General features: G+C 41.1%; 1 protein-coding gene across 1 annotated transcript in view; it reads left to right on the top strand.

Annotated features, from left to right (window-relative positions):
* Positions 1-24,322, top strand: part of clic4 (CLIC family member 4) — a 139,948-nt gene that overhangs the window by 19,840 nt on the left and 95,786 nt on the right. The window lies entirely within an intron of this gene.

Below are 24,322 nucleotides of genomic sequence, written 5' to 3'. Positions count from 1 at the left end.
TTGGGTACATGAATAGGAAGGGTTTCGAGGGATAATGGCCAAGCGCTAGCAAATGGGACTGGATTAGTTTACCTGGTCGACATGGACCGAAGGATCTGTTTCTGTGCTGTACATCTCTGACTTTATTGTTGAAGCCTCCCCGAGAGCCTCAGTGGATAAGGGAGGATTCCCTACTGGAGTCTGCTCAACCTTCCCTGGTTCTTTCCCGATCAATTGCCTGGAATAAAATTCTTACAAGCAGTCCATTAAAGATTTAGCACATTTATTTAAACATTTACTACAGTATCACAGTTACAGAGTAACAAGACACCTAGTCTAAGTAGAAGTTCTACAACCTCAGCAGAGTAGCAGTACCAGCACTTACCAACCTCTCTCAGACTACTCTGAAAATGGCATTCACAATCTTTAGTATTTATACAATTTTTGCCCACTAAACATGTCAATCAAACTCATGTTGTTCAATGTGATGTCCTCCCCACACTCCTGCTGTGCTTGTGATGAATTTGTTAGTCTTTTGATCACATTACTAGATTAGCGATGACGAAACTGCCCTAGTACTGACTTAGGTGGTGACATTGTGTTGATATCCTCTAAAGTTTGGTCACATACTCATTACCTCATTTCCTTTTGTAAACCTGATTGACTTTTTTTGTCTTAAACCCATTCCTCATTGTTTTCCACCCCACATGCTTGGTCAGTAAACTCTTTATTCAAACCCCTATTGTTTTTCCTGGTAGGTACTTGAAATGATCTGTCAAAGGCTTTTGTTCCTCCTTAAAGACTAATTAAATTTCATAGCTGCCTGTTACCTTTCATTGTCAAGAGACCCTAACTTAATTTCACAGCAGTGAAGAGTTGTGAAATTAAACCCTTTAGAAGTAATGCACCATTAATTAGAATTATTAATTTTCCAAAAACTGTCACAGTTTTAAGATTTGGAGATGCTGGTGTTGGACTGGGGTGCACAATGTTAGAAATCACACACCAGGTTATAGTCCAACAGGTTTATTTGGAAGCAACTAGCTTTCAGAGCGCTGCTCCTTCATCAGATGATTGTGGAGAGTAAGATTGTTAGACAGAATTTAGAGTGACCATGTTAGTATCAGTTCTTTCATATGTAAATCGCAAAACTTTTTTTAAAAGTTACATTCTCAAGTGCACTTTAACAATTGGTGTCATGTTGGCCCAGATGAAGTATTGATGGTGTTAACTCCCTGTGAGATTGTCTGTGCCACAATGGTCAGACTGATTCTAATTTAAAAAATTGGATTTTCAGAATCTTAAATGCATTCATGCAGTTTTTGAGCCAAGTAAATTGAATTCTAAAAGTACAAATTCACCCCACCAACTTTTATGAGTGTGTAGGGGGTTGGGGGGAGTGGTTTGGTGGGGTATGTTATGAATGTCTGTGAGAGGGTGTGTGTGTGTGTGTTTAATTTCAGTTACTTTACACTGGGAACTTTAGCTATAAATTCTGTGTCTTACAATCTTACTCTGCATAATCACCTGATGAAAGAGCAGCGCTCCAAAAACTAGTGTTTCCAAATAAACCTGTTGTACTATAACTTGGTGTTGTGTGATTTCTAACTTTGTACAGTTTTAGGATTGATTAAATGATGATGCTTAAAAGGTATGATTTCTCTTTCTACACCAGAGACTTTTTGGGCTGGTTACTACAGTTTGTTATTTATGTAAAATCTTTTAAGCTTTGTTATGATAAACAGGACTGTAGCTTAAGAAGGAGCCTAAATAAATCATGTTAGTTGATATTAATATTATCCTTTTAATATTTTAGAGACAGTGTCTATTATTTTACATTCATATATCATAAAATTTGGCTTCGTTATGACGAACCTTCTGCCACTATAAATACCAGCTAGGTGACAAAATAGCATTTGTGGCATACTCACCATTTTGGTGAGGGCATTGGAGGGTGGGTTAGCCCTGTGAATGCAGATGGGCAGCTAGCTCAGATGCAGATTTCACATCAACATTAACAGTAACTTGCTATAAGTGTCTCCAATTGAACAGTATGATGATGCTAATTTGCATACTATTTTGGAGCTTATTACATTTTTTCTTGCTTACCAGTGAAAAGCAGACAGGAGAAAGTAAGGTCTGCAGATGCTGGAGATCAGAGCTGGAAATGTGTTGCTGGAAAAGTGTAGAGGGAGGAAGAGAGCTTCCTGAAGAAGGGCTTATGCCCGAAACGTCGATTCTCCTGTTCCCAGGATGCTGCCTGACCTGCTGCGCTTTTCCAGCAACACATTTCCAGCAGTGAAAAGCAGACAGAACAGGCATACTGTTTTGTGAGAATTGCCCTTGATCCCATGCTGCAAGATGCCATTAACAGCACGTGTATCAATTTGCAATGTGTGAATTCTGAGATTTTCCTTCTTTTATTTCACAGGATGTGATTATTGGGGGCTAGGCGTGGTGGTAAGTTAACGTCTTGAACCACTGCAGTCTATATAGTGTAGCCACAACTACACTGTCATGAGGAAAGGGTTTGCAATTTTTACCCAGCACAAGTGAAGGAACCAAATTTGGAGGGGATTCCACACTGTCCAGCAGTTCACACTTTCCATCTGCCATCACTGCAAATCAGAGACTATCCTTAAGCAAACGGCTTATGGTTCCAATACCCAGCCTGTACTTATGTGGACATCAATTGTGCAATGAAAGTCATGCTGCATGGCACAGAATATAATACAGCACATCATTAGCATGTTGAAATCAAATGTCACTGCCTGGACAATTCTGGAGGAGCCCTGCTGTAATCAGCAAAGGATGTGTCAGACTGGTGATGCCGGACTACAGTGGCATCATGGGGAGATAGGTCTTCTCCCCAGCTCTGTGGCGACCGGCCAAGAAGCATAATAAAGAATGGAGGAGACAACCTGTCTGGCTGACTTATCTATGATCTAACTTGGGTCAATCTTAGGTCTTGTTGACCAAGAGTTATGGACTTTACGTCCATCCTGTTGGCCATAATTCAAAATTAAAAGCACCACAAAGTACCCATTGCAAATCAAATTTATAACTCCCACTAAGTTATGCTGCAAATTAGAAGAAATCACCCCCTTATGCATTCCCTTAATATAAGGCACAGGAGCAGAAGGTGGTCGTTCAGTCCATTGAGTCTGCTTCACCAGCTAATGTGATCATAGCCGATCTGAACAATCATCAACTGCAGTTTCCTACCATTTCCCAAGAAACCTTGATTACCTTACTAATTAAAACATCTGTCGGTCTCAGCCTTGAATATAAAATGATAAGACCATAAGGTATTGGAGCAGAATTAGGCCATTTGGCTGACTGAGTCTGCTCCACCATTTAATCACAGCTGATATGTTTCTCCACCCCAACCTGCTGCCTTCGCCTCACAACCCTGGATTTCCTCATTAATAAAGAACCTATCTATCTGTTTTAAATACACTCAATGACTTGGCTTCCACACTCCTCTGTGGCAATGAGTTCCACAGAGCCACCACCCTCTGGCTGAGGAAATTCCTCCTCATCTCAGTTCTAAAGGGTTGTCTCTTTAGTCTGAGGCTGTGCCTTAAGTCCTAATCTCTCCTACTAGTGGAAACATCTTCTCAACATCTACTCTATCAAGTTGTATCAGTATTCTGTATGTTTCAATCAAAAGCCCCATCATCCTTTTAAACTCCATAAAGTATAGACCCAGAGTCCTCAATCTCTCCTTCTATGACAAGCCCTTCGTCCCCAGCATCATTCTTGTAAACTGCCTCTGGACCCTCCAAGGCCAGCATATCCTTCCTTTGATATAAGGCCCAAAACTGCTTTCAGCATTCCAAATTCAGACTGACCAGACCCTTATACCAGCTCAGCTGTACATTGCTGCTGTTGTATTCTAGTGTTTTGAAATGCTAACATTGCATGTACTTTCCAAATGCCAACTGATTCTGAACTAGAACTCCGAAGTCCCTTTGTGCTTCAGATTTCCAAATCCATTTCCCATTTAGAGAATAGTGTATCTCTCTATTCTTCCACCAAAATGCATAACCTTACACTTTCCCATGTTGTATTCCATCTGCCACTTATTTGCCTAATCCCTTAACCTGTCCAAGTTCTTCTCCAGCATCCCTGTCTCCACACATGGGCAGGTTAGGTGAATTGGCCATGCTAAATTGCCCGTAGTGTTAGGTGAAGGGGTAAATGTAGGAGAATGGGTTTGGGTGGGTTACGCTTTAGCGGGTCGGTGTGGACTTGTTGGGCCGAAGGGCCTGTTTCCACACTGTAAGTAATCTAATCTAATCTAATCTAATCTAACACTACCTGTGCCTCCACCTGTCTTTGTGTCATCTGCAAACTTAAAAAAAATGCTGTCAATTTCTTTGTCCAGATCATTTATGTATAAGTAGTTGTGATTCTCAACACAGATCCTTGCAGAACTTCAGTAGTCACCAGCTGCTATCCTGAAAAAGACCTCTTTATCCCCACTCTCTGCCTTCTGCCAGTCATCCAATCTTCTATCCATGCCAGTACCTTGCCCCTAAGACCATGGACTCTTATGTTATTTACCAGTCTCTTGTGTGGCACTTTGTCAAAGACCTTCTGCAAATCCAAACATATTACATCCACTGGCTCTCCTTTGTCTAACTTGCTCATTACCTCCTCAAAGAATTGTAACAGGTTGGTCAGGCATGACTTTCCCCTGACTCAGCCTCATGCAAGTACTCGCAATCTCATTCTTAATAATAGATTCTAAAATTTTACCAATGACCGAGGTCAGGGTAGCCGGCCTATAATTTCCTGTCTTCAGCTTCCCTCCCTTCTTAAACATGGGTGTTATAGTAGCCATTTTACAGTCCTCTGAGACCCTCCCTGACTTCAGTGATTCTTGAAAGATCATCACCACTGCCTCCACAATTTCCTCAGCTCTCCTTCAGAACCCTGGAGTGTTGTCCATCGGTCTGGGTGATTTAGTTATCTTCAGACCTTTCAGCCTCCCTAGCAGCTTCTCCGCTCAGTGATGACCTCTATACTCACCCCTGACCCAGAATGTCTTGATGTTCTGGTATTCGACTGGTGTAGACTGGTGAAGACTGATGCAAAAGTACCTATTCCATTCCTCCACCGCATTTTTGTTCCCCGTTACTACTACTTCAGCCATGTTTTCCTGTGGTCTAAAGTCCACTCTTGCCTCTCTCTTCCTTCTATATATCTTTTTAAAAAGTTGCAATTTTTTTAACTATTAGTATCTAGCTTACCCTCATACTTCATCTTCTCCCCTTATTGCTTTTTTAATTGTCCTCTAGTGGTTTTTAAAGGATTCCCAATCCTCTGGCTTTACAGTAATCTTCACCACACTGTATGCCTTTTCTTTTCCTTTCTTCTTTATGCTATCCCTGACATCCCTTGTCAGCCATGGTTGCCTCTTCCTCTCCTTAAAATGCTTATTCTTCCTTGGGATGAAATTTTGCTGTTGCTCCTGAATCACCCCCAGAAATTGATAGAAACATAGAATTCCTACAGTGCAGAAAGAGACCATTTGGCCCATTAAATCTGTACTGATGATCCAAAGAGCATCCCACTCAAATCCAGCCCCCTACCCTATTCCGGAGCCCTATATTTGCCATGGCTAGTCCACCTGGCCTGCACATCCCTGGATACTACAGACAATTTAGCATGGCCAATCTTCCTAACCTGCAAGAGGAAACTGTGGAAAGAAATTAGAGCAAAAACTACAGAAACCCATGCTGGGAATGTGCAAACTCCACACAGACAGTCACCTGAGGCTGGATTTGAACCTGGGACTCCGGACCCTTAATGATTCACCTGGAGCCTGTCCCCTCGGAACAGTTCCTTCCTTCCCCAGTACTGGTGCCAATGTCCCATTTCTCCCAAACTCATCTTTTGATCCACGTGTTTATCTCTTTAATCTTTTTGACCCTGTGCCAATTTGCTTGTGGTTCCGATAGTAATCCGAGAATTGTTACCTTTTTTTGGTTTCACTTTTTAGTTTAGCCCTAGATGCTCATTCCTGCAAAAGAACCTCTTCCATCTTTCTACCTACATCATAGTACCTAAATGGACCGTGACAATGAGATCTTTCCCTTCCCTCTCCAAGGTCCTTTGCAATCCAGATGAGATATCCTGAAACTGGGCACTGGGGCGGGTAACACAGCCTTTGGGAGTCTCGATACTGGCCAGGGATTGAAATGTCTATTCACTGATGATACTATCCCCGATTACAACTGCATTTTTCTTTTCTCCCGACTCTTGAATATCTACCTGTACTATGGTGCTATGGTCAATTTGTTCATTCTTCTTACAGCACACACACTCAGCCGCACAGGGAACAAGAATTTCAAACCCATCAAGAGAAGTGCAAGGGCTGAGGCTCCTTCAGCACTACCTCCTGGATCCCTCTACTTGCATCACATGTTGTCACACCTTCTTGTCCCTGGTCACTGACTGAATCTGAGGTAGTTAATTAAAGGGGTGTGACTGCCTCCTGAAACACAGCGTCCAGGTAACTCTCTACCTCCCTGATGTCTTGCGGTGCTTGAAGCACAAAATCAAGTTAATCACCTCTAAGCTAGAGTTCCTCAAGCAAACAACATTTGCTACAAATGTGGTCACTCTGAACCACAATGGAGTCCACCAACTCCCACATCAAGGAGCTCCAACCCATTGCCACACCCTGCATCTCTATTTCATATATGTAGCTTTTAACTTTTTTTTTTAATTTCCTGCTGGTCTTTTGTTTGTAACCAATACATATTTCCCTTATTTACCTTCAGATTGAGAGTAATCTGTAATAGTCAAATTAACAGCTTTACCAACCAATGAACTTATGATGATCCTATGATGTCACCCTTGTGCTTAATGACCCAGCCTCGATAGCCCTCTCTCATAAAGAATGCCACAAATTTATTAGCTTCTGAGAGAAGAAATTCTTCCTCATCCCTGCCTTAAATGGGCAATCCTTTACTCTGAGATCATATGCCTTCTAGTTCCAAACTCTCCCAAAAGGGGAAGCAACTTTTCCATATCTACCCTGTGAAGGCCCCTAAGAATTTTTTATGTTTTAATAAGGTTTTGATTTGTCTATATTGCAATTAGTACAGGTGCAACCTCTCCTCTTCAAACAGCCTGACCAGACCCTGGATCAGCCTAGTGAACCTTCTCTGTACTACCTTCTCTGTACTGCCTTCTATGCCAGTATATTTTGCCTTTGCTAGGGAACCCAAAACTATTGTCTGTATTTCAGCTATAGCCTGACTAGTGCCTTGTATCATTTTAGCCAGACTTCCTTATTTTTATACTCCATTCCCATTAAAGTAAAGACCAATATTCCATTTGACTTCCCTACTACCTGCTGCATTTTCATGCCAAGTTTTTAAAGATTTATTCATGAGGACTCCCAAATCCCGCGTGCTGTAGTTTTCTGCAGACCTTCTCCATTTAAATAGAGCCAAAAATCACAACACCAGGTTGTTGTCCAACAGGTTTATTTGGAAGTACAAGCTTTTGGAGTGCTGCTCCTTCATCAGGTAGCTAGTGGAGTAGCCTGTTGGACTATAATCTGGTCGTAGAGTCCTAGAGAGGTACAGCAAGGAAACAGACCCTTTGGTCCAACTCATCCATGCTGACCAGATATCCCAACCCAATCTAGTCCCACCTGCCAGCACCCAGCCCATATCCCTCCAAACATTTCCTATTTATATAACCATCCAGATGCCTCTTAAATGTTGCAATTGTGCCAGCCTCCACCACTTCCTCTGACAGCTCATTCCATACAAGTCCCACCCTCTGCGTGAAAAAGTTGCCCCTTAGGTCTCTTCTATGTCTTTCCCCTCTCACCCTAAACCTATGCCCTCTAGTTCTGAACTCCCCCACCCTAGGGAAGAGACTTTGTCTATTTATGCTGTCCATGCCTTTCATGATTTTATAAACCTCTACAAGGTCACCCCTCAGCCTTCAACACTCCAGGGAAAACAGCATCAGCCTATTCGGCTTCTCCCTATAGCTCAAATCCTCCAACCCTGGCAACATCCTTGTAAATCTTTTCTGAACCCTTTCAAGTTTCACAACATCCTTCCAATACCAGAATTGCACGCAATATGCCAACAGTGGCCTAACCAATGTTGTGGCTGTATGGAACATGACCTCCCAACTCCTGTACTCAATACTCTGAACAATAAAGGACAGCATACCAAACGCCATCTTCATTATCCTATCATTGTGTGATTTTTAATTTTATTCACCCCAGTCCAACACCGACACCTCCACAGCATTTAAATAATACTGAGCTCCTCTGTTTCTACTGCCAAAGTGCATAACCTCACATTTTCTCATGTCAAATTGCATCTGCCAAGTTATTGGCCACACACTTAACCTGTCTGTGTACCTCTTGTCTCTGTTTTCCATGTGACTGTCTCAATATTTCTGTGCAGTACCTCATGGCTGGTGGAAGGCCGCTGACCTTCAGTAAAGGAGACTTCAGGTGGGGCTTGCAGGATGTCCTTGAGCTGAAGTGTTGAGTGACCCACTTCTTGTATGTGCAGGAGCAGTCTAGGCTGGCTGGTTTCTGAACAATGGAAAGGGAGCCACTGGAGTCAGAGAGACTAGAGGGTGAAAAAACTCCTCCTCAGGCAGGACAGCAGTTTTGTTCCCCATGCAACTATTACCATTCAATTTGGCCTCTGCAATATGATTTGTTGGAGGATAGTTTTAAGACTGCTTTGAGACCCTGCAAAGCCCCTTTTGAACAGTGGTATCTGTAGTCAATGTTGGCAGCTGTCCGAGTTTGCATGGCTATATGCTGAGACGTCAGCCATTAGGTACTGTGTCACTGTTGGATCTATAAATGTTCTCAAGAAGTTGGCAACCACAGCCACACTGCTCTAAGTCCTGCACAAAACCCTTGGCCATACTCCTACCAGACTCTTTCATGATCCTTCACATTGACTGCATGCCTTCTCCATGCACAACAGATTAGTTGCTGATTAATGGTTAATGTCAGTTGAGACCATTGTTCTTCTGTGTGCCCTCCTAGTGAAGATGCCCAATGCAGTAGAACAGGTGTGCAACCTTGCCCTCTCTGCTGTGTTGTCACATGAGCTATCCTCAACCCTGCCCTGGTTCAGGCCACTTATACCCAACAAGTCACCATATGCAGATGTTGTTTCTAATCTACCCTGTAAAGTGTGTGCAGTGTTAATAACTGAGCCCATATCCCTCCAAACCCTTCCTATTTATATAACCATCCAGATGCCTCTTAAATGTTGCAATTGTGCCAGCCTCCACCACTTCCTCTGACAGCTCATTCCATACAAGTCCCACCCTCTGTGTGAAAAAGTTGCCCCTTAGGTCTCTTCTATGTCTTTCCCCTCTCACCCTAAACCTATGCCCTCTAGTTCTGAACTCCCCCACCCTAGGGAAGAGACTTTATCTATTTATGCTGTCCATGCCTTTCATGATTTTATAAACCTCTACAAGGTCACCCCTCAGCCTTCAACACTCCTGAGGGGTGACCTTGTAGAGGTTTATAAAATCATGAAAGGCATGGACAGCATAAACAGACAAAGTCTCTGACTGGCTGAGCTGGCGGCTGTGAGTGTGAGAGCAAGAGATGGAGTTTCACCTCCGTCGCTGTTTTCCTGTTTATTCAACTGCTGCCCAGCCAAGTTTGAGTTCTTGGATTTCTGAAAGGAGAGAGGCACAGAAGTGAGGGGAAGAGTGAGGAAGCAAGAGGTCCATTCTTATACTATCTTCAAGGTGTGTTAATAGCGAATTTCATGCATGGATTTTGTGCAACCCACAAAAATGAAAAGCTTAGAGACTATTTCATTAGACTGTCTTTATTAGTATAACAGTTCTGTGAGAATATTTTTCCTTTTTTTTGAGTCATTATGGACATGTATTGCTCATTATTGACATGAATATAATGAGGGACAATTTTTTAAAAAAGCACTAAGTGCTGATAATAACCAAAGAAACAAGTGGATAAGGTGGTCAAAAAGGCATATGGCATGCTTGCCTTGATCAGTTAGCTGTGTAGATCTTTAGTTAGGCCACATTTAGAATATTGTGTCATTGCCACACCACCAGAAGAATGTGGAGATTTTGGAAAGGGTACAAAGATGGTTTACTGGGATGTTATCTTGTTTGGTGGGTATTAACTGTGAGGAGAGATCGTCCTGAAGAAGGGTTACTCCCGAAACGTTGACGACTTCTCCACCTCCTGATGCTGCTTGGCTTGCTGTGTTCTCCCAGCTTCCTGCTTGTCTACCTTTGATTCCAGCATCTGCAGTTTTTTTTTGTCTCTATGAGGAGAGATTGGACAAACTTGGTATGTTTTCATTTGAGTGTTGAAGGATGAAGGGTGGTCTGACAGAAGTTGACAAAATTATGAGAGGCATGGACAGAATGGATAGTCTTTTTCCAGAGTAGAAATGACAGTTACTAGGGGACACAGGTTTAAGGTAAAAGAGGGTAAGTATAAAAAGGTGTTTTTAACACCAAGGTTAATATGTGCCGAGAATGCACTGCTACAGGAGACAGAGGAGATGGATACAATAGCAACATTTAAAAGGCGTATTGACAGATACATAAATAAACAGGGGATAGAGGGCTAATTGCAACATTTGGATGGGTATATGAATAGGAAGGGTTTGGAGGGATATGGGCTGGGTGCTGGCAGGTGGGACTAGTTAGAGCTGGGATATCTGGTCGGCATGGATAGGTTGGTCTGAAGGGTCTGTTTCCATGCTGTACATCTCTATGACTCTATGATTGTGTCGAGGCAAAAGGTTGCTAGGTTAGAAAGGCATCATCTGTCAGCGCAGTCTTGTTGGGCCGAAGGGTCTGCTCCTGTGCTGTGTTGTTCTTTGTGCCCCTTCTTTATTACCAGATCAATCAGGGCTATATTTTCCACATTCGATTGTGTTGCTTTGTCACATGTCTTTATTAATTCACTTTTGATATTCCATTAATATTGCACCTTTGGGCTGTGACTTGTAGTAATCTTTTGAGCTATATTTACAGTAGCAAACTGGAATATGTCATCAAAGTGTTTGACTGGATAACCTTCAAGTGGCTGAGCTTATAGTATCATTTTAGATCTGTTGCCCTTTTATGATCGCATCGGAACATTTAGTTTTTCAAAAACAAAAGTTTTAGATTCTCTATGATAACTTTCACATTTCCTTATAACTGTTTGGTAAGTAAACAATCACAGAGAGACGAGGGGTGTTTACTATGTTCTGTCCCAGGGTTGCCACCTTGGAATAATACATTACTGGAGGCAGCTTCATATTTTTGTCTCCAACTGTCCTGCGCTTACACTCCTGTCATTTCTCGTCCTACATGTGTGCACTTGTTTGGAAAGTGAATAGACTTTACAATACCTGATGTGAAGATTCTTCAAGGAGTAAAAATTAATACCTAGGTCACTACCACAAGGAACTCTGGAGTAAATTCATAAGAGCTATTACTAAAAATGTTTTTTAAAAACTATTCTTGAGATTATTTTTCTATTTGGTTTGGAAATGAAGATGTTTGAAGGATAAGATTAGGGAAGGTGGTTGTATAATACCACTGGTCTAGTAATCCATAAGGCCCAGGATTCAAATCCAGCTAGATATTGGAATTTTAAAATTCAGTTAATAAATGTGGAATTGAAAGCTAGTTTTGTTATCAATTGTTACCCATCTGGTTCACTAATGTTCTTTAGGGAAGGAAAATTGCCAAATTTGCTTGGTTAAGCCTACATGTGACTCCCACAGTGATGTTATTGACTGTTAAGTGCCTTGTGCAATGGTATTTAGGGATGGGCAACAAATGATGGCCTTCTCAAGAATAAATAGTGAAATAGAAAACATCATGAGGGACATGGATAGGGGTAAATAGACAAAATCCCTGCCTGGGGTGTTGGAGTCTAGAATTAGAGGGCATAGGTTTGTGGTGAGAGAGGAAAGATATAAAAGAGACCTAAGGGACAACTTTTTCACACAGAGGGTGGTACGTGTATGGAATGAGCTGCCAGAGGAAGTGGTGGAGGCTGGTACAATTGCAACATTTAAAAGGCATCTGGATGGGTATATGAATAGGAAGGGTTTGGAGGGATATGGGCCAGGTGCTGGCAGGTGGGACTAGATTAAGTTGGGATATCTGGTCGGCCTGGACGAGTTGGACTGAAGGGTCAGTTTCCATGTTGTATATCTCTATGACTTTATCACTCTTTATCACACTTCATTAGAGCTTGAAATGTTGAACTCTGTTTCTTTAAGCAGATGCTGCCAGCCTTGCTCAGTGTTTTCTCTTTTTAAATCAGCTTTCCAACATCCACAGCATTTTGGTCTTACTAGACTGAGCTGTGTTCTTCAGTATGCACTAAGTCTCAGTTTGGATCAATTTAATTTCTGCAACAGAATTATCACCAGCAGAATCAATAAACTCCCGTGCTCAGTGGGGATAGCCAGATGCTCTGCTCTATATTTGATACACTGGCAAAAACAATGGGTGCAGAATTTCTCTCTAGTGTGTCAGCCCAAACATTTGGGCTTAGATCTGCTAATAATCATAGAATCCCTACAGTGTGAAGCAGACCATTTGGCCCATTGAATTCACACTGACCCTCCAAAGCTCATCCCACCCAGAATCACCCCTCTACCCTATCTCCGTAACGTCTCATTCCCATAGCTAATCCACCTATACTGCTTCATCCCTAGACAGTAGGGGCAATTTTGTAAGGCCAATCCACCTAGCCTGCAGATCTAGCAGCAATGTATAAATTCAGAACAAAGACTGAAACAACTTGGATTCTATAAATCAGAAACAAAAACATAAATTGCAGGAAAAGATCAACAGGTCTGGCAGCATCTGTGGAGAGAAATCCGAATTACCGTTTTTGGTCGAATGACCCTTCCTCAGAATGCAGGGTCAGTAATTGTATTTTTAAATACTATAGTCGAAAAATGTGGCACTGGAAAAGCACAGCAGATAAGGCATTAGAGAAGCAGGAGAGGTGACGTTTTGGGCATTAGTCCTCCATCAGGAATGGCCTGATGAAGGGCTTATGCCCGAAAAATTGACTCTCCTGCTTCTCGGATGCAACCTGGCCTGCTGTTCTTTTCCATTGCCACACTTTTTGACTCTAATCTCCAGAATCTGCTCTCCTCATTTTCTTTTAAATACAATAATGGCCTCACACACTGCAGAATGCACCAGACCTACAACATTGACCAACAAACTCAATCACAACTCATACCTGTCATTTCTAGCTTCACCTTATCCTCACATGCTGAGCACTGCTACATGTTTTACATTAATATCTCATAGCTTACACACACTGCCATTTATTAAATCATGGTAAAAGGATTGCCCAAACTGACCACACCAGTTTTACTCATATAATTCTGCTTCTCTTGTAGATGCGGTGGTGCATAACCAAAGGCAACCATCAATATACCCACCTCCAAATAGGGTAAATTCATATTTAGGCTCCTCCTTTACATATGCTGTGCAGCAGAATTTCTAGGCCATTAAATTTTATGAAAAACTTCCCAACAAGTGGAAAGAAGCAGCTGTTTCAGTCGAAACCAGTCTTTATGATGTTTTCACCATGTGTGAAAGAAGCTAATGGTTGAGTGAAAGTAAAACGTCATGTTTGAGTTCAGTCTAACTGCAATGAAAACTTATGAATAAATACTGTTTAATCATTCCCATGACATCATATGATGTGTTACTCACTTTTAAAGTTCATTTGTGAATTATGTTCTGTTATATTTTGAAAATCCAGGTAGTGAGATGATGGCTTGTATTTTCAAACAGAGAGTCAGCCACGAAATGGCTGCACGTGTTCATTACAGCACACTGACAACTTTCACAGCACACCAATCACCTTTCCTTTTCAAGTAGGAGCAAATTATTGCAGATGCTGGAATCTGTACTGAAAACAAAAAATAAATGCTGGAAATCACAGTGGGTCAGGCAGCATCCATGGAGACCGAGCAAGCTAATATTTAATGTGTTGATGACTCTTCATCAGAGCTGAATGTTTTCACCTTTCCCTCCAATCCCACATTGGTTATTTTGTTTGAATTCTCAGTGCTTTAGTCACCAATTTGTAGTTCCCTGAATTATTACAGAAAGCAGATAACCAGCCAGCAATCAGACTAACACATGATGTGGTTCCTAGTTATTTGTGAAACAAGGGTGTTTTAAACTTGGGAGCGCCTAACATGATAATATGGATGCCGCGTGTGATGGTGATCCTGGCAACAAAATCCGATCACAAAGACAGGAAGCTGCTCATCTGAGATATTCTAGGCAAAGACCAAGGTTTCCAAGAATATGCTTTGCATTTTTCTTTTTGCCAAAAGACTGTGCACTAGCTGATATGTGCCCCCATGTATATGACAAATGTGGCCTTATGATCAGGATGAAGGAAGTTTTCCAGGGAATCCTACCTTGAGTTTGACAATATATGTAAATGATGAGGATCTATCTATTGATGGGGATCAGGTTAACTCATTTGGCTAGATCGTTGGTTTGCAGAGCAGTGTGATGCCAACAGTGTGGGTTCAATTCCCACCACCAATTTGAGGTTACCATGAAGGATGCTCCTTCTAAACCTCTTCCCTCACCTGAGGTCTGGTGATTCTCAGGTTAAATCACCACCAGTCACTTCTCTGTCTGAGAGAGCAGCCCCTATGGTGACCCAACAGTCTATTGATATGACGTATCATTAAGAAAGACTGAAAGAAGACACCAGACTAGAAGAAGCAGGGAAAGAGAGAGATCTTAGACCTAATCTGCCCAACTGTTGGGTGGGTGGGACATTGGACCTGGAGGCTCTGTGTTTGGAGGAGGGGATGGGGCTGGAGAAGGTTGTTGTTGGGAGTAGAAAAGGCTGCTCCCAAGCCCTGAAGGAGCGTTCTGAGGAGTGGCTCACTTTGTCCCCTGATTTTAACTTTTTTTAACTTCTCCATCCAACAAAGCCTCTATTTGGAGGTGCCCCACCCCCCTCCCCAGATCCCTGTGTGAGCATCAAAGCTTCAGAGTTTCAAGCAACATCTACCCTTAGCCCAACGTCCTTAATGTAATGTTGAATCATAAATGATCAATCAGGAGACTTGCCCCTGGAAAATTAGAGTCAATTCGACTGCTAGAAATTGTGGAGTCAGAATCCCCTTTGGTCCTGGTCCAGAAGCCGGTGCTAAAATTCTACCCAATGGACTGTAAGGCTGCCTTCTGTGTTTTGATTTCTCCACGTCTGTAAGAGAGTGAAAGGTAGAATTTAATAGTCAAAAGAGTTTAGGCAAATGATCAACTGGCAGTACTTCAAGTCACCATTGGTGACATTTCCTTTTCTAGTATATTGTATATTCTCAATAAGTGGCAACACCTTCAAGTGTGTAAAATTCAATTTTACACTTAATGTTTTCCTATAATTTTCCATCACACCACGTAAAAGTCAGGCCATTCTTTTTCAAATGGACAGATCTGGGCCCACAGTCCTTGCCAAATTGCTTCCCAAGAACACCAACAGCATGTGTAGAAAGTGTATTGAGATTATCAATTTTGCTTCGTGCCTCCTTCTGAATGGGGAGAAATAGGGGTAAGAATGCCTTCATTCAAACGTGATGAGTGAGGTTGAATGATAGATGTCCTGGTTTGCAACATAAACCGATCTGGTTAGTGATGACATTTAATGGTTGTATTAATGCTTTGTGGATTTGAAACATTATTAGTTACTACAAGCTAAAGGTAACTTTGTAAATCAAAGAGTAATGCTGGAGTTCACAGCAAGCAAATGGCAAGTTGTAAGTGAGTTCTTATGAGGGATTCATTTCACTTGAGCTTTGAGCTTATCCAATGTCTGTAATTCACTAGCAGTCTTTGTAGTCATAAAAGGTTTGGACTTAGTTCTGTAACAAGGTCCCATTAAATAATTTTCCTTTGCTGGAGGCAACAGCCGACTTGTGGGCTGATGGTAATGAAAGGGTTTTGTGGAGTTCTAATACACACGTTCCATTTCAAAGTCTTGTGCTACACCTCAATTCAGTGGAACAGTTACGAAACAGCAAAAACCTTTCCATCACGATTCTCAGTACCATGTGTTATTTTTAACACTCCAAAATAAAAACCTGTCAGCAGAGATAATAATTCCATTGTGCAATCTGTGGGTTTCTGTTAGGGTGCACAAGGAATCACATTTATTAAGGAGTCTATGTGCACAGAGTAATAACCGAATCCAGAACAGCCCAAACTTCAGCTGAACTAACGTAAATCTCTTTCCTTTCAGAATTCCACATCTCGTTTACTCATTCCTAATCAAAGTTAGAATGGAACTCTTTTCATTTAATTGTGCAGTTTCTTTTTGTAATTGCAACCAAATTTAACAATACTCAGAGAATAATCACAGTCTGAGATTAGAATTTCTGAACACCTAAGTTATTGCTCAGAAAATTGTCAATGTTATATGGGCACACAGTTTCCCACTTCAGCTGAGCCAACAAAATTTGAGTCACAAAATCTAAGAGGCATTTTTGTTTAAAAAAACACACTAAGTATACACCCCTAAGTTACACTTTTGTTAAATTTTTGACCTGGGACACTTCCTACTTCCTCTTACAAAAGGCTTACCTGTCACAAAGTTCTTTAAAGCTCACAGTATCCTAATAGATTAATTTTACAGCCTCAACCTAACCACAAGTCTCAGCAGAGAGGAACCTACTTACAGGGCAAGAGTTAATTTTGTAGAAAAGTTTGACAGAGTTCCTCATGAAAATCTCTTGACCAAACTCCATTACTATAGAATATAGGAACATTATTAAATTGGATCTGGCACTTACCAACAAAAGTCAGAGCATGGTGTGTGATGGGCATGCACCCTGTCCCAAAACTGTCTAATCTGGAGTGCCCAGTAAACTATATTGGGCCCTTTAACCTTCTTACCATACATGAATGACTTTCCCAGCAAGTTTTTAAAACAAGGGTGGATCTATTTTCAGATGACTAGGTTTACACACCATGAAAAAGTCAAGATCACACCAATTTACCGCAAGATGATCTGGAACTGCAAAGTTGGCAGGACCAATGGAAGGTGCTACTCAATGCCAAAAGTGCTATGCCTTATGCACCACTGGCAAAAAATGATCCAGCAACCAGAACATTTTAAGTTTTGAAATCAAGTTCTCCAACAGTTAGCTGCATAACCATACTTGGAAGTACAACTTGAAAACAATCTCATATAACATCCAAAACAAACAGTATTCTGGGATTTCTGAGGAGGAATCTTTGGCATTGCAACAAGAGTTTCAGATATGGGTAATGGGTCTGGGTGGGTTACACTTCAGAGGGTCAGTGTGGACGTTTTGGGCTGAATGGCCTGTTTCCACACTGGAGGGAATCTAATCTAATGTAAATGGTGGTTGAATATGGACGTTAGTCTGTGATGTCAACACAACTATAGCACAATGGATGCAGATCTATGTTCCTTTCTGATATTGATATAGTGATCAATAGTAATCAATCATTACAGAGAGAGAGAGATAGCTGGTGGTGAGTTTAACCTAAAGGTCACCACCCCTCGGGCAATGGGTGAAGTTGACATGTGGGTCGTTTAAGATAACCTCAGCCAGTTTCGGAATTGAACGTACACTATTGGTGTCACATCACATCACAATCCAGCTGTCAAGCCAACTGAGCTAACCAAAGGTTAATAGATAAAATGCCTCTTTTTTTCCAATAGAGATGATTTCCCATCCACCCATAAGATCATAAGACTTAGGAGCAGAAGTAAGCCATTCAGCCTATGAAGTCTGCTCTGCCAGCCCAATGAGATCTTTGCCATTTTGAGAATCCCCAACTCCACTGCCTTGCCTTTCAACCAAAGGCTTAAATGGAGCCTCTGTTTAATCTCATTCGAAAAGACAGCACGACAGCACTCCTTTAGTACTACCATGTCAGAGTTTCCAACTTGATTTTTGTCTTCAAGCACTGGACTAGCTCGGATTTGAACCCAGAACATTGTTACTCAGAGGCCAGAATGCTGCAGTTTGAGTCACTGTTGACTAAAATATCAAAGAGGAAATCCCTGATTAGTAATCAGAATGTAAACTCTTGCCAGTTTTCCTTCACAGATTAATGACACTAGGACCAATTGAGATGGACCAGTTATTGCTGAATGATGTCTTCTTTGCTGTATAATACTATAATTGTATGATTCTAAAATGATGGACAGACACCTTGCAAAACTTTGATAGCTTGCCAATTCTTCTATTAATACCAATCAACCTGATTTATAGATTCATAGATATGTACAGTATGGAAACAGACCCTTCAGACCAACCCATCCATGCTGACCAGATATCCCAACCCAATCTAGTCCCACCTGCCAGCACCTGGCCCATATCCCTCCAAACCCTTCCTATTCATATACCCATCCAAATGCCTCTTAAATGTTGCAATTGTACCAGCCTCCACCACTTCCTCTGGCAGCTCATTCCATACACATACCACCCTCTGCGTGAAAAAGTTGCCCCTTATGTCTCTTTTATATCTTTCCCCTCTCACCCTAACCCTATGCCCTCTGGTTCTGCACTCCCCGACCCCAGGGAAAAGACTTTGCCTATTTATCCTATCCATGCCCCTCATAATTTTGTAAACCTCTATAAGATCACCCCTCAGTCTCTGATGCTCCAGGGAAAATAGCCTGTTCAGCCTTTTCAATAAACTATATATATTCGTGATCATTTGTAACAAGATGAAGGGTTAAACTTTGTAAGCTAGTTCATAAACACTAACTGTTGGAAAGGACCTTTTTTGCAGATAAACCACACCTCATATGCATCATGTCACAACGAGTGACAAATTCTTGGAAGCTTGACAGCGGTTAGTAAAGGCGGAGTAAGAAAGATAAAGTTTTTTTAAAGAAATTGCCTTTTGATGCTTGGTCACGTTTCAGAAAGCTGTACCTTTAAAAACAATCATTCAGGCCTGTGACCATTAAAGTTGTATCGGCCCTAAAACCTGTTTAATCAGGTGAAAGAGAGGTAGTTTAAATCTTTCTGTTGTCCCTGGAACCAATGGCACGAGATAGCCAGTACCTTATCACTGTTTGATGATGGTATAAAATTTTTGTCTTAAAACAGTGTCACTTTTTATTCTATTAAAAACCACACAACACCAGATTATAGTCCAACAAGTTTATTTGGAAGCACTAGCTTTTGGAGTGCTGCTCCTTCATCAGGTGGTTCTGGTATATAAGATTGTAAGACACAATTTATATTAAACATTTACAGTGTGATGCAACTGAAATTATATATTGAAAAAGACCTGGATTGTTTAAGTCTCTCATCTTTTAGAATGACCATGTTGGTTTCAATTCTTTCAAATGTAAATCCCAGAACCTATTTTTAAGGTTACATTCTCAAGAGAACTTTAACAGTTGGTGTCATGTTGGCCCCGGTAATGCATTGAAGGTGTGAGGTGCCCTGTGTGAGGCTGTCTGTGCCCCATTGTTCAGACTGATTCTGCTTCTCAAAAAAGGGATTTACAGAATCTTACGTGGAGAAGGCAGTTTTTGAGCAAAATAAAATGCAAGTACAAATTCACCCCACAAATTTTTATGTGTGTGTGCATGTGGGGATGTGTGTATATGTATGTTATATATATATATATATATATATAGTACAGTGGGGTCACCTATGGTGTGACATGAACCCAAGGTCTGGTTGAGGCCATCCTCATGGGTACCGAACTTGGCTATCAGCCTCTGCTCGTCCACTTTGCGTTGTTGCCTGTCCCGAAGTCCAGCTTGGAGGATGGTTACCTGAGGGTCCCCCCTTGTTTTTAGAAATAGGATCAGTCTGAACATTGTGGCACAGACAACCTCACACCTTTAATGCATTATCTGGGCCAACATGACACCAATTGTTAAAGTTCACTTGAGAATGTAACTTCACAAAAATGTATTGGGAATCTACATTTGGAAGAACTGAAACCAACATGGTCATTCTAAAAATTGAGAGACTTAACAAACAATCCAGGTCTTTTTCAATACATAATTTCAATTGCATCACATTAAACATTTGCTATAAATTCTGTGTCTTACAATCTTATACTCCACAACCACCTGATGAAGGAGCAGCGCTCTGAAAGCTAGTGCTTCCTGTTGGACTATAACCTGGCATTGTGTGATTTCTAACTTTGTACACCCCAATCCAACATCAGCACCTCCGAATCTTAACATTTTATTCTGAAATTATCATATTGAAGATCTCTTAAGTACTTTTGCAAAAATTTTCTTGATACAATATATTGACATTAATTTATTTCCTTGGTTCTGGGACTTGTTCGGTAAGTCCTGAATTTTTTCCTCCCCCACTGCCGTTACTGCAACAAACTCAGATAAGCCTGTGAGTTATGCTGTGATATACACCCTGTGACTTCAGTAGCCATGTGATTGAAAACTCTGCTGGAAGGTTGGAGCCAGAACTAAGCAGAGATCCCTGCTGCTAAATCATCATCTACACAGTTAATGGATACTGTTTGTAGAAATGCTCTGAAGTCTGGACTGAGCTTATCTGAACAGATGGACCCATACTAAACATCCCTGCTTCTTTCAAAGAGTAAAGTGACATGGACCATAGTAGGTAGTGGTGTGTGGCATGCTATATGAACAAGTTTCACCATCATCAGTATTTTTGCTATCAGTCTATTGTTCCCTGAGTTGCTGTTGAAGAGGGAGAGCAGACAGTAGACAACTACCAGTTTGATGAAACATGATATGACTCACAGTGATATGAGGTCAAATTTTGATTATTCCCTTTTAGGGAGGCATCTATCGCTGCTATTTAGTGCCTTGACATAAATTCCATAAAATTGCTTTACATTTTGCTGTATGTAAGTGGCACATTTGAGCTGTATGCCTGCATTTATGTTGCACTTCAGGATCCTCCCACTTTGTATCCCTTAACATAAAACTGAGATTACAGATTCCCAAGGGAGGAAATCATATAGCTACCCAGCACAGTACTTTGACAGAGTAATATGCAACATGGATTGTAAAATCCACAGGAGGATATTAAAATATTTATGCATGTGAGGTCAGAAAATCAAATCACAACGTGATCAGGCCCTATCAGTCTGAGTCAGTGTCGTTCCAGCCTTATGTGGTTTTGACATAGAAGGTCACATGTCTGTGGTGCGTGGCTCAAGTTTGACCAAGAAAGGAAGAAATTCAGCATTTAAAAATAATTCCAGCTATTACTGATTTCTAGTGACTCAGGCTGTCTTAATTAGGTCATCAATGGAGAGTCTGAGAGTTGGCAAATCACGGAAAAACTGGCACTCACTACCGACTATGTCTGTTAGAACCTCAAGAATAGTTATTTAGTCATCTGTCTGACTCACGGTTTAGATAAACTATTCTGCCTGACCTTCAACACCTCAAAAATTAACTCTCCCAGCACTACTCCCGATAAATTAACTTGTTCAGTAAAATCGTCCATGGTTTGTTTTGACTTATTTTGCTTTATCCACACATTTTTAATTGTTTTTATTTCTTTTTCTTCCACTGTTTGAAAGTACACAATGCACAGTTAGTGTTGGTGCTAAATAGTGACAATGAACACTTCTAAATCTAGACTCTGAAGGTTTGACAGTATCTGTGAAGAGAAACAGAGTCCAGTGACGGTGTGTGTGTGTGTGTGTGTGTGACAAAAGGAGAAGCAGAAAAAGGATTGCCAATGATAAGCCAGACTTGAAATAAAGGTCGAATCGGCACGAACGGGAAGTGTGAATAATAGAAAAAGGGTTAGCTGCGCTGGGAGCGACCCATACAAAACAGGAGCTGAGGGGATAGGGTAGCTAACAAACATGAAGGAAGGTGTTTATGTTCTGAAATTGTTAAAAGTTAATATTGAGTCCTGAGGGCTGTAAGGTACTAAGGTAGAAGACAAAGGGTGTTATTTCTCCAGCTTGCATTGCATTTTGTGTTTATGACTCTGAAGTAGAGTTATGCACAGCACAGAAACAGCCCCTTAGGCCTTGCTGACCAGGTTTCCTTAACTGAACTAGTTCCTTTGCCTTCGTTTGGCCCATATCCCTTTAAACCTTTCCTCTCCTGGTACCTGTCCAAATGTCTTTTAAATGTTGTAATTGTACTCACCTCTATCACTTTCTCTGCTCGTTCCATATAGGCATTACCTTCCCTGTGAAAAAGTTACTCTTAGGTCCATTTTAAATCTTTCCCCTCTCACCATAAACCTATGCCCTCTAGTTTTGGGACTCCCGTACCCTGGGGTAAAGACCTTGGATATTCACTTTATTTATGCCCTTCATGATTTTATAAAGCCGCTATAAGGTCACCCCTCAGCCTCTTATCCAGCCTCTCCTTATAACTCAAACTCAATTAACAGTCTCAATACCTCCTTTTAAATCTTTTATTGCACCCTTTACAGTTCAACAACATTCTTATGAAGAAAAGTAACCAGAATTGAATGCAGTACTCCAAATGTGACCTAACCAATGTCGTGTATAGCCGTAACATGTCATACCAACTCCTGTACTCAGTGCTCTGATCAAAGAAGGCAGTTGTACCAAATGCCTTCTTCACCACCTTGTCTACCTGTGACACCATTTTCAAGGAACTATATACCTGCACCCCTAGGTCTCTCTGTTTGACAACACTTGCCAGAGCCTGACCATTAACTATGTATGTCCTGCGAACTAAGAAAGTTATCTAAAGGTTCACACTCTATTTATTGTGATGTCTGTTTGAGCCTTGGCTCCAAACTCAATAGAAATATAAATATGAAGTACAGATAGAAAGAAAATGAAGATGTGCACTTAAGTCGCAGACTGGATGTCTTGATCCACTTTATAATCAATGACCTTGGGGAAAGTGGGAACTGGGGTACTGAGTTGGATGATCAGCTATGATCAATATTGATTGGCAAAGCAGACTTGAAGGGCCAAATGACCTACGCTTAATCCTATTTTCTATGTTTCTAATGAAAAGTTTTCATTAATGACAAACGTAAGGGCCTTAATTGGCATCAGAGTAGGAAGGCCACCCATGAGCCTTCCTGCTCATGACTTAATCAGAGACAGAAAGGTGACAGGGTTACCAGACTCCTCACTTGGCATCCTCCTGTCTGAATACATGGTCTCCCCCTGCCCCCAGACTCCCCCTAGAGGATGGCTTTATCCAATGCCATCTCACTTTTACCATCAGTTGGTGAGGGTGTCTGAGCATCCATGTCAGTCACCAATTTCTTCCACACTGCAGACATGCACAAAACATAAATTGCCTTAAAAATTCAGACAGGAATTGCTCACCCAGACTATCTCTAATAGCTTTCACTTTCCATCTTTTTGGTATCAGTGTCTGGTGTGACCCTTTTGTGATAATAACTGTGGTGGTTTCTGAAAAACACCCATAGCAAATATTCTCCGAATCCTACACCACAGCAGATGGAAATATTTAATGTCAACCTGATGTCACATGTCACTTGGGAGTAGCTGGCATTTTCTCAGTTTTCATAATTGTAGATTTGCAGTCATCAAAAGATGGTATCTGCCTATAGCGCAGGCAGTAATGGATTAGCAGACCTCTGACAGGAATATATTTATTATCTAGAAATATTTTTCAGGATGCTAAACTAAGACAGTTTATTTTTAAAAGTTTAGCTGGCAAGCCTTGTCTGCCATTTATTTTGGTGTTTTCAGTGGCTATTTGCTCCATTAGTTTTTCATTTGGTTGGGTGTATTTCATCAGTCATCCTGACCCCACCTTTTTTTTTCAATGAAATCACTGCTGACTGCTCAGAAGCAAGCAAACTGCTGGCAGCCATGTTTTACTTGTGTTCCTGGGTCAACACTTAATAGAGCACCCACAATTGTTTCTCCCTCTCTTTCTCTCTAGCTTTTCAGGAAAATACTCACCTTGAGTTTCCTATTCATTGGTTAGTGATTTACATGAATCAATATTTGTTGTATTTGAAATAAAATTTGACTGACTTTATCTACATGCATTAAAAAATTTGAATGTTAATCCTTCGTGTGCACACATTGGTTTTGATAATGGTTTAAATACATTAAAAGCAGGTAACTACCCATTAAGAGATTTACATTCCACAGGCTGATACCAAAATGAAGGAAAGCAAAGGACGTGTGAGATTGTCTGGGTGAGCAATGCATGTCTTTATTTTTTCAACGGTTATTTTATTTGAGTGTCTGCAGTATGGAAGAAATTAGTGGCATTCTTTGACCTGAAGAACCTGGCAAAGGTTTATTTGATCCTTTGCAGACACAATATCATAGCCCTGAGGAA

Source organism: Chiloscyllium plagiosum, unplaced genomic scaffold (genome assembly GCF_037043375.1).
Source record: "Chiloscyllium plagiosum isolate Xiang-an unplaced genomic scaffold, Cpla_swu_hap1 HiC_scaffold_30, whole genome shotgun sequence".
Taxonomy (NCBI): Eukaryota; Metazoa; Chordata; class Chondrichthyes; order Orectolobiformes; family Hemiscylliidae; genus Chiloscyllium; species Chiloscyllium plagiosum.
Note: the sequence above shows the minus strand (reverse complement) of the source record. Positions and strands in the feature narration are given on the sequence as shown.